Source organism: Colobus angolensis, unplaced genomic scaffold, assembly GCF_000951035.1.
Source record: "Colobus angolensis palliatus isolate OR3802 unplaced genomic scaffold, Cang.pa_1.0 Scaffold104, whole genome shotgun sequence".
Taxonomy (NCBI): Eukaryota; Metazoa; Chordata; class Mammalia; order Primates; family Cercopithecidae; genus Colobus; species Colobus angolensis.
In genome coordinates, this window is record NW_012111364.1 from 2,131,445 (window position 1) to 2,143,682 (window position 12,238).

At 36.3% G+C, this 12,238-nt stretch overlaps 1 protein-coding gene across 2 annotated transcripts in view; it reads left to right on the forward strand.

Annotated features, from left to right (window-relative positions):
* The window catches only part of DGKB (diacylglycerol kinase, beta 90kDa), a 766,018-nt gene that overhangs the window by 719,695 nt on the left and 34,085 nt on the right, over positions 1-12,238 (forward strand). The window lies entirely within an intron of this gene.

Consider the following 12,238-nt stretch of genomic DNA (forward strand, 5'->3'; position numbering starts at 1 on the left):
TTCTTAATGATTTCTTTGTATGTTTTCTGGCTGTAGGGTGACTCAGTGGAATCCATTTTGTTAACAATAACTGTTTCACACCCAATATGTAAACCAGAAAGACATGCTCGTAGGTCTGTTCATTCCTGGAGATACCAGTTCAAATTTACCAACACAAGCAGCAACAATCAGGACAGCACAGTCAGCCTGAGATGTGGCTGTATTCATGTTTTTCACAAAGCATCTGTGTCCCAGACTGTCAATAATAACCAAGTAGTACTTGCTGGTCTCAAATTTCCACATGGTATCAATGGTGATGCCATGTTCAGCTTCGGCTTTCAGTTTATCCAAGACCCAGGCATACTTGAAGTAACTCTTTCTTATCTCAACAGCCTCTTTCTCAAAATTTTTGATGGTTCTTTGATCAATCCTACCACATTTGTAGATCAAATGGCCAGTAGTGGTGGAGTTGCCTGAATCTATGTGTCCAATTTTGGCAATGTTGATGGGAGTTTTTTTCTTTTCTTTTCCATTTGACTTTAGGGATGGTTTTCATGACACTGTTGTTCTAACTGCAAACCTATTGTAAAAAAGGTTGGTATCAGCTTTAACATCTCCTGCTTCATCCTTGATTTTATTTACTTGAGTCTTCTTTTCTTTTTTTGGTTAGCCTAGCTCGTGGTTTATTGATTTTCCTTTATCATTTCAAAAAAACAAACTCTTCATTTTGTTGATCTTTTGAATTTTTGTTCTTAATATCAGTTTTATTTCTGCTCTGAGTTTTATTATTTCCTTCCTTCTGCGAATTTTGACTTTAGTTTATTAGTAAATCAATAACAAATCCTAGATCTTTGAGGTGCATTGTTAGATTGTTTCTTAGAAATCTTCTTTTGTGATGTAGACAATTATTACCATAAATTTCCCTTTTAGTACTGGTTTTATCGTGTCCCATGGGTTTTGGTAAGATGTATCCCATGCTCATTTGTCTCAAGAAAATTTTAATTTTTCTTTTAACTTATTCACTTACCCATTGGTTATCTAAAAGGATGTTGTTTAACTTCCATGTATTAGTAACATTTCCAAAATTTTATTTTGTTAATTTCTAGTTTAGACCATTATAGAAAAGACAGCTGATATGATCTCTCTTCTTACATTTGTTGAGATTTGTTTTGTGGCCTAATATGTGATTCATCCTGGAGAATGTTCCATGTGCAACAGAAAAGAAAATATATTCTACAGTTGTTGGATGAAATGTTCTGTAAATGTCTGTTAGGTCCATTTGGTCTGTGGTGCAGTTTAAGTCCAATGTTTCTTTGTTGATTTTTTGTCGTTAGCTTCCCATTGTTGAAAGTGGGTGTAGTCCCCTACTATTTTGTATTGTGGTCTGTCTCTTCTTTTAGATCTAATAACATTTGCTCTATATATTTGAGTGCTCTTGTGTTGGTTGCATATATATTTATGATTGTTATATCCTCTTGTTGAATTGATCCCTGTCTCATTATACATAGTAACCTTTTCTGCCTCTTTTAACAGTTCTTGACTTAAAATATCTTTTATCTGATATAAATATAGCTTATTCTGTTCAATTTTATTTTTTGTTTGCATGGAATATTTTTTTCTATCCCTTTGCTTTCAGCCTGCCTTTACTGGTGTGGTGAGTCTTTTTTAAGTAGTATATAGTTGGGTCTTATTTTATTTTGTTTTGCCTATTTAGCCACTCTATCTCTTAATTTGAGAATTTAATCCATTTACATTCAAGGTTATTATTGTTAGATAAGAACTTGTTTCTGCCATTTTGTTAATTATTTTTTCCTTATCTTGTAGATTCCTTATTTCTTTCTTCTTCTCTTGCTATTTACCTCCATGGTGTAGTGGCTTTCTGTGGTGCTAAGCTTTATTTATTTTCTCATTCTCATTTGATTGTCTGCTTTACTTTATTTGTTTGTGATTACCGCAAGCTAACATGAAGAGTCTTGTAGTTAGAACTGACTGTTTTAAGATAATGGAAACTTAACTTTGGTCACATAAAATTAGACAGTTCTCCTTCCCCCTAAAATTTACACTTTTGTTCACTTAATTTACTTCTTTATCTGTGGTGTGTTCCTTAGCCATTAATTGTAATTCCTGATTTTGACCATTTGACATTAAACGTTCATACTAGAGGACTGAAGAAGTATATAACACTCATATCACTGGAATATTATGAATTTGATTTATTAACTTACTCTGCTGTTGAGTTTTATATTTTCACTGGTTTTCCTGTTAGTAATTATGGTCCTTTTGTTTCCATTTGTAGCACTTTCAAGCATTTCTTGTAAAACCAACTCTATGATAATGAATTCCCTTAGCTTTTCCTTATCTGCGAAGATTTTTATTTCTTCTTCATTTCTGCAAAGAAAATCTCTGCTTGATACAATATTTTCAACTAACAGCTTTTATTTCTTTCAGCACTTTAAATATATCATCCCATTCTGTCCCAGCTTTAAGGTTTCTGCTGAGAAATCTGCTAATAGTGTAATTCAGATTCCCTTATATGTGACTTGATGCTTTTCTTTTGTAGACTTTAGAATTATTTCATTGTCTGTGACTTTTGACAGTTTGATTATAATATGCCTCAGAGAGAATTTTTTGGATTGAATATAGTTGGGGATCTTTTAACTTCCTGAATCTGGATGTTCATAACTCTACCAATACTTGGGAATTTTTCAGCTATTATTTTGTTAAATAAATTTTCTGTGCTTTTCTCCATCTCCTTCCTTCTGGCCCTCCTACTATGAGAAAATTTATTCACTTGATGGTGTTCCATAAGTCCTGTAGGCTTTCTTCATTTTCTATTTTTCTTATTTCTACTTCCCCCCACCGCTCCCCTCTGGTTGGGCTATTTCAAAAGACATGTCTTCAAGTTCATAAATTATTTCCTCTCCTTCATCTTGTCTGTTGTCAAAGCTGTCAGTTATGTATTTTTTTTTCACTTCGTTCATTGAATATTTCTGCTCTAATTCTGCTTGGTTCCTTTTTTATTTTAGGTATACATTTGTTGAATTTCTCATTCAGATCATGAATTGTTTTCCTGATTTTATTGAATTGTTTCTTTGCGTTCTCTTATATCTTGCTCAGTTTCCTTAAAATCATAATTTTGAATTTATGTTTTCAGATAATATATGAATGTCCTTTTTGGGAGTCTGTTACTGGAGACATTTTGTGGGTGCAATGTTTATTTGCCTTTTTACGTTTCTTGTGTCCCTACATTTATATCTGTGAATCTAATTGAACAGTCACTTTTTTCCAACATTATGGAGTAGCTTTCGTAGGGATAAATGTTTTCCTGTAAACAGGTCCTAGGGTTAAGTGTGGTGCACTGGCTTTAGCTCTAGGTCGACTCAGTGCTATTGTCTTCATGCAGTTTCTTCAGCTGTAATCCTCTTCAGTGGTATTTATTGCCTCAGTGCTCTAGGTTGCAGGAGTTTGTGATGGCAGCAGTGTAGTTTTGCTGAGGACAGGAGCACTAGGCTGGTTGTTGGACCCTGTGGCAATCTGTCTGGGAAAGCAGAATTATTACTGGACCAGCTGTTGGACCAGGCATGAGAGCAGTGATGCCAGGCATTCCTGCAATGGTATTTGCAGGGATATGGGACCACTACCAGACTGGCTGTCAGGCTGGGCTCAGGTGTGTGCAGGTGTGGTGATGCCAAGCAGGCCTGTGGCTGTCTGTCCAAGGAGGTAAGGCTGCTGCTGAACCAGCTGTTGGGCCAGGCACAGGTGCATGTGAGTACAGCAGGGCCAGGCTCTTAGCCTTCTTACTGAGATTCTTCAGAGAATTCTTCATACATCACCCCATGTGGTATTATAAATGGGAGCTTTGTACCTTATTTTAATTTTATGATTACATTTGAAATAATTTAGTGGTAGGATTGTTTGCTGGACTATTTTAAGGTGTTATGTATGCATTCCTTTGTAGCACTTTTTCTCTTCCATCACTGATAACATTTATTTATTTACTTTTCCATAAGTTATTGGGATGCAGGTAACATTTGGTTACATGAGTAAGTTTTTTAGTGGTGATTTGTGACATTTTGGCGCACCCATCACCTAAGCAGTATACACTGCGCCGTATTTGTAGTCTTTTATCCCTCGCCCCTCTCCAGCTCTTCCCCCCAAGTCCCCAACGTCCAGTGTATCATTCTTATGGCTTTGCGTCCTCATAGTTTAGCTCCCACATATCAGTGAGAACATATAAGGTTTGGTTTTCCATTCCTGAGTTACTTCACTTAGAATAAGAGTCTCCAATCTCATCCATGGCACTGCAAATGCTGTTAATTCATTCTTTTTTATAGCTGTGCAGTATTCCATCAAACATATATACCACGGTTTCTTTATCCACTCACTGATTGATGGGCATTTGGGTTGGTTCCACAATTTTGCAATTGTGAATTGTGCTGCTATAAACATGCATGTGCAAGTATCTTTTTCAAATGATGACTTCTTTTCCTCTAAGTAGACACCCAGTAGAGGGACTTCCGGATCAAATGGTAGTTCTACTTTTAGTTCTTTAAGGAATCTCCACACTGTTTTTTAAAGTGGTTGTGCTAGTTTACATTCCCACCAACAGTGTAGAAGTGTTCTCTATTTACCACATATACACCAACATCTACTGTTCTTTGATTTTTTGATTATGGTCATTCTTGCAGGAGTAAGGTGGTATAGCATTGTAGTTTTGATTTGCATTTCCTGATCATTAGTGATGTTGATCATTTTTCATATGTTTGTTGGCCATTTGTATATCTTCTTTTGAGAATTGTCTATTCATGTCCTTAGCCCACTTTTTAATAGGATTGATTTTTTCTTACCGATTTGTTTGAGTTTGTTGTAGATTCTGGTTATTGGTCCTTTGTCAGATGTATGGATTGTGAAGATTATCTCCCACTTTGTGGGTTGTCTGTTTACTCTGCTGACTGTTCCTTTTGCCATGCAAAAGCTCTTTAGTATAATTAGGTCCCAGCTACTTATCTTTGTTTTTATTGCATTTGCTTTTGGGTTCTTGGTCATGAAATCCTTGCCTAAGCCAATGTCTAGAAGGGTGTTTCCAATGTTATCTTCTAGAATTTTTATAGTTTCAGGTCTTAGGTTTAAGTCCTTATCCATCTTGAATTGACTTTTGTATAAGGTGAGAGATAAGGATCCAGTTTTATTCTCCTAGATGTGGCTAGCCAATTATTCCAGCACCATTTGTTACAAAGGGTGTCCTTTTCCCACTTTATGTCCTTGTTTGTTTTGTCAAAGATCAGTTGGCTGTAGTATTGGGTTTATTTCTGAGTTCTCTATTCTGTTCCATTGGTCTATGTGCCTATGTTTGTACCAGTACCATACTGTTTTGGTGACTATGGCCTTACAGTATAGTTTAAAATCAGGTAATGTGATGCTTCTAGATTTGCTCTTTTTGCTTAGTCTTGCTTTGTCTATGTGGGCTCCTTTTTGGTTCCATATGATGTTTAGAATTTTTTTTTTCTGATTCTGTGAAGAATGATGGTGTGGTATTTTGATGGGAATTGTACTGAATTATAGATTGCTTTTGAAGTATGGTCATTTTCACAATATTGATTCTACCCATCCATGAACATGGGATATGTTTCCATTTGTTCGTGTCATCTATGATTTTTTTAAAAAGTGTTTTGTAGTTTTCCTTGTAGAGGTCTTTCAACTCCTTGGTTAGGTATATTCCTAAGATTGTTTGTTTGTTTGTTTTGCAGCTATTGTAAAAGTGGTGGAGTTCTCAACTTGATTCTCTGCTTGGTCATTGTTGTATATAAGGGCTACTGGGTTGTGTACATTAATCCTGCATCTGGAAACTGAATTATTTCATCAGTTCTAGGAGCTTTCTGGAGGAGTCCTCAGGGTTTTCAAGGTAAAAGATCGTATCATCAGCAAGCAGTGACAGTTTTACTTCCTCTTTACCAATTTGGATGCTCTTTCTTTCTCTAGTCTGATTGCTCTAGCTAGGGCTTCCAGTACTATGTTGAAGAGTAGTGGTGACAGTGGGCATGCTTGTCTTGTTCCAGTTCTCAGAGGGAACACTTTCAACTTTTCCCCATCAGTATTCTGTTGGCTGTAAGTTTTTAATAGATAGCTTTTATTACGTTAAGTTATGTCCCTTGTATACCGATTTTGCTGAGCGTTTTAATCCTAAAGAGATGCTGGATTTAATCAAATGCTTCTTTTTTTGCACTTCCTGCCTAGAACTCCCAAGATTATATGCCCTTTGTCTTCCACTACTAGGGTGAGTAGGGAAGGACAATCAGGAGGAGGGCAGGGTTAGGAGTTTCTGAGCTCAGACTCTCCTTGGGTGGGTCTTGCTGCAGCTGCAGCATGGGGGATGGGGTTGAGATTCCCAGGTCACTGGACTTGTGTACCTAGGAGGATTATGGCTGCCTTTGCTGAGTCATGCAGGTTGTCAGGGAAGTGGGGGAAAGCCCACAGTCACAGGCCTCACACAGCTCCCATGCAAACTGAAGGGCCAGTCTAACTCCCACCGTGCCCCTACCAACAGCCCCGAGTTAGTTTCCAGGCAGAAGGTATGATGGGCTTGAAAACCCGTCTCCCATCTGTGAAAGAAAAGGTCTTGGTTCTTCCCCTGTCTGTGGAGTTTGCACACGGGATTTGCGCCCTCTCCTGAGTTCTAACCAAGTGGCTTCTCACCCCGTTCAAATTGTTACAAAGTTTGGCTAGAGATTTTCTTTTCCCTGTGGAGTTTTACACCCTGCTCCTCTGGTCACCCTCCCGTTGGATCCCTGGGGTGTGGTGCCAGGCAGGTATGGCCGGTTAGGGGACCCTAGGAGCTACCAGGGCCTTTCTGCTGCTTCCTCTACCCCTGTATTTGGCCTGGCTCTCCAAATTGACTCAGCTCCAGGTAAAGCCGGAAACTTCTCCTGGAAATGGACCATCAGCTTCTCTAGTGGGGGTGTGTGTTGGGGAGAGGAGGGTCTCCCTTTCCCACTTCCTCAGTTGGGCACTCACAGTATTTGGGGGATCTCCCGGGTTCAGCAGGAGCAGTCCACTTCCTTCAGAGGGTCTGCATGTCCTCTCGAGATTGCTGGTTTGTTCTTGCAGTCTGTTGAGCTAAAATTTACAATGCGAGCTGCTCTGTCTGGAGCTACAATCTAGTCCTGCCTCCTGTCCACCATGATGATCCAAGAGAACTGTTAACATTTAATTGGTTAGTTATTACTGTTGTCACAGTAAGTAACATGGAATTTAGAGTCAAGCATATCTATTTAGAAAACCAGATTTTCAATTCTATGTAAAGACTTGAACAAGTGACATAGTTTCCCTGTCAATAAAATGAGGAGAATAATACCTATCTCAAAGGACTGTTGAGAGTCTTAAATGGAAAAATGCCTGTAAATCCCTTAGCAGGGAGCCTGCTCATAGCAGGCACATAGTAGATGTATTAGTCCTCCCCATACAGTTTCTCCTTTATTAATAGACCTACAGTTGGATTGTATGTTCCTTCAGGTGTGAAAAGCCTGCCTTTATGTTTTACACACTTGTACTCTGAAACACAGTTTATATTAATAAATTTTTGTTAAAACTCTTTCTACCCACCCCCTTTTAAAATTTATGTCTTCTGGGTAGATAAGGAAAAACAGGTATTTATGCTTGTGAGAAGTATATCTAAATTAAGAATCAATTAGAAATAGATGGACATTTTGAAGACAAATCCTTGAATTATTCACTTTAGTGAATGGGTTTCATATGTTCCTTGGCTTTTTGAAAGTTTATTCTTGGTCCTCAGACATGTTTCATAATGTTGCTAGGTAAATGAAACATCGCTGGAAGGCATGCTATCTACAAACCCTCGAAAGGTACAACTCCATAGGTAGCCTGGTCTTACTATGGCCAAATAATGACTCAATAAGTGTCAATATAATTAGCAATTTATGTTGATTTCAAAATGCTCCTGTGGAGTCAATAAGTACCTCCACATGGCCTCCGACAGTGGTGCAGAATGTTGCTGGACACTCTGCACAAAGGGGTTTATCCTATTCTGCTCCAGCCTTTCTCCCCCTTTCTTCAGTACCCACTATATTCTGTGAAATGCTACAACCTACATTCAGTCTGTGTTTGTAATGCATTCTCTTCTGTTCCTTCACATATGGCAGTCTGAAACAATTACATAATGAGACATATTATCAGGGCATAACTGTCAAAAATGAAGACTAAGCTATGAATAAATATTACCCACTTATTAGCTAAGCTGCTCGTGTGTCGTCTAATCTATATGTGCCCCGACTTTCAGATTTACATTCATATCCCTGATTACCTGTGTAACAAATGAATGCAGCACTAATTATGTTTGGAAAGAGATTTATAAAGTTTATAAAGATTTATAAACTTTAAAATGATGAATTCCATTCTAAAGTAAGGTTCCTTACCATTTTTGTGTTGTAGTCTTTTTTGCCAGTCTGGTGAAATCTGCTGACTCTTCTCAGACATAATGTTTTAAAATTTATAAAATAAAATATGTAGGCTAAAAAAGGGAGTCAGTTAAATTAAAATACTGTTAAAATTTTGATTTAGAGATATATATGCTTTTTTCTATGAAAAATTAGATTAAAATACTGTTAGAAATTTTGATTTAGAAATATATATGCTTTCTTATTAACAAATTAAAATCTAGAAGTTCAATAATTATTACAATTTGACATAATGAATATAAATAACATTTTGAAAAAATACATAAGATAAAAATAAAAAACTAAATAAAATAAAATTTAATGTATTATTTTATTTTATAGAGACTATTGTAGATATTTTGGTATTGTGGATAATTAAAATATTTTACCTTTTCTTAAAGTAGGAAATACTGTAACAACTATAACGTGATACTTATTAGTGACAAAGTCACAGGTATTCCTGACTACATTTATGTTTGAAAGAAATGCTTAATTTCAATTACATGTTAGTGAAAATAAAGTTGCATTTTTCCTATTCAGATTCACAGACCATGTGTTAAGAATCTTGATCCAATATGACCCAATTTTGAGGATTTTATTAAGTTCCTTTCCTCTGAAATACCTTTTATAGATGCTCTGTTTTAAATGTGAAAATACCTAAATTGAAAGCTTGTCTTGTCTCTACTCCCATGGAGGTATTTAAAAAGACATGTAAACTCTTTCAGAAATGTACTTTGTTTTCCTTCAAAAGTATACTTTATAACATTAAATTGAACAAAAGCAACATCTTCCTCTAGATAGACACAAATGCGTCTCAATATCATGGTGTCAGGATTTCACAGTTCTTGACATATTACTTTTGAAGGTAGAGCTGTTTCCCACCTGAATCTCCAGGTCTGGTTGCAACTTCTGCCTTCCTATCTATGATTCTTCTTTTTCTCACACTCAAGAAAGCCAACCAGAGGCAATGATTGGGCACACTAATGAATGTTACACTGTTCTACTTTCTTTTGTAATGAAATTATTTGGAAACTTGTGGTGTTCCGTGATAAATAACCAATGAATTGTGGCAATGTTCCCAGTACACAAGTGTGGTGAAGATCCCTGGTAGAGAACAGTTGTTCTATGCATGGTTACATACACTGTGGAATTAATGCTGGAACATTATATCTTTCAGGCCTTAAAAAATAAATTGCCATTTAGCATTTATAGCAGCAGTACTAAAGTGACAACCTTAGTGATCTGAAAGTGTTCATGTTTCTCTAAAACATAGGTTGGCAAACTTTTCCAAAGGTCCACATAGTAAATATTTTCAGCTTCGTCCACCATATGGTCTCTACTCTGCCTTTGTAGTACACAAAGAGACATAGACAAGACCTAACCCAGTGAACGTGGCTGTGTTCCAATGAAAAATAATTTATGGGCACTGAAATTTGAATTTTATATAATTTTCAGATGTTATACTACTTTTTTTTTTAATATATAAACACCATTCTTAATTTGTTATGAGTCATACAAAAAAGGCAAGGGGCCAGATTTGGTCCATAGGTCATCTTTTGCTGCTCGTACTCTTAAATATGAAGTCAATAGCCAGGTAGCAAACCAATTAAATAGGTTGATCTAGCTGGCTAGGCCATCCCAAGGAGAACTGTTCTTAAAATAACTCTTAGCTAGAATGTGAGGTGAGGAAGTCTGATGTTCCAAAGGATACCACATATAGAAACAGAATTCAAAAAAAAGAAAAAAAGAAAGAAACAGAATTCAAAATTGCATAGATAGAAACTCTCTCTGTCTGAAATCAATCAGGACCCTGATCTCAAAGATAACATGTAGGGGCATCAATTGTATACAGACAGATTGCAGATTGTGCTGTATCAAAAAATGTGGAAGTGTTATGGGAGCAAATTTATATAACACAAATTTAGAGTTTCGTTTTGTCTTTGTTTTCTCTCCCTGAATGCCTAATTTAAAGGAGTATGGTATTTATTTGCCTTTGCTAGAGTTAGTAAACATGGCACTATTCCTATAAAATTATTTGTGTTAGCAAGAACATGAAAGCTTAAAAGGCTTGGTCTTCTAAATATATGAGAAATATCTTTATTACTGATTATTAACAGCAGAATTGATTTTCAAGGCATTTTTGCAAGTGGAAAAACAAAGACAAATTAAAGAAAAAAATCAGAAGGAGGGTGGTAGACAGTAGCAATATGGTGTGGGTGTAGACAGATCCCTGTGATTCATGAAAAAGTTAGGGCTCACAGATTAACTCTGTCTTGAGAACGTGTTTCATTTCTTATAGAATGGTTCCCATCAACCAGTTTCAGATCATTGCGGAAATTAACACAGAATTCTACCTATTTAGGAATCAGGCTGTGCATAATCTACAATACTAAATGTGAACTCCAATCCTGTGGTGGTGATCATCGTGGTGGTAGTTGTTGTTTTATAAATATCAGCAGGCACACATCTGGGACTTTAGTGCTTGCCACAATGTCGTTTTCTGGTTGACATATATCTAAGAAATGCGTATATTAACACCCAGGCTATAGAGCCAAGCACATTTTAGTGCCGGCTACAGCTGAAAGAATATGTTTCCATTCCTTGTCCATCTGTTCTTGGCAACATGAATTTAAACTAGAAACACAGAATAAGTTTCATGAGAAATATGTCTAAATGGGGTTTAGAACAGCAAGGTGGAAGCTCTAACTTAACATTTGATTTTGTAGCTAAAATATTGTTTTTACTTGGAGTAATCTCATGCTACAGCTACAGCTTAAAGTTAAAAATAATAGATTTTTATTATTCACTTAAAAGTTTGGTGGCTTGGTCTCATATTCTTTTTAAAGTGCTTTTATTAAATTTGCCTATGATCCTGGGCTTTGAGATTGCAAAGCACTATTTGCTGCCACACAGTTGAACTACACTGAAAATAAATCATTAGCATCTCTAAACTCTATGCTAAAATTGAGTTATTAGAGAGGAGTGAGCACTTTCTGTACAAAATGGATTCCATACAAAACACATTTGCTTGTTTTTCTATGAGTCCAACCTCAAATATGACCAACTATTATGTGGCTATCTTGTATAATAATCATGCCTCCCACTGTATTCCACCCCTCTAGTTTTTCTGCTACTAAACAATATAAAATTATGTATTTACATTTGATAATACACAAAAACACATAAGAATATTAAAATGGAAAAGAATCATATATGGGCACCTAGACTTTGGCCTGCAAATCAAGGGTCTCAGGACTCTGAGTTAAATAGGTGAGCAGAAGGGCTGTCACTGAGTCTTGGGACAGGACTGTCTGGGATTCCATTGATGTGAATTTAACTTCTGATTTCCAGCTGAATGCAAGTATTCAGATTGGAAAGGAACCTTGAAGCTCACACAGTCCGACCTCCACCTTTATGTTAAGATGATTTCTAAAATTTTGTAAAGTCTGCCCTTTTCATATGATTGACTTATCAAATGTAGCATACTGCATCAAAGCAATAGGGTTCACATTTTGGCTCTGTCACTTTCTAGGTACATGAGTATGAATAGTTATTAACTTCTCCAATGTTTAGCTTCTCTATCTGTAAATGGGGAAAATCACATTTATCTTAAATTGGTCTGGAGCAGGAGCAAATGAGATAATATAATTAGTCCTAGTAAATACTCAACAAGCGATAACTCTTACTATTAGCACCTTCCTAATGTCCTCTGCTAAAAAAATTTAATAATAATGATTGCATGGGACTAATTATCTAGTATACTGCCAAACAGTATTTTGGTAGAATATTCCTTAACATCGGAAAAACAT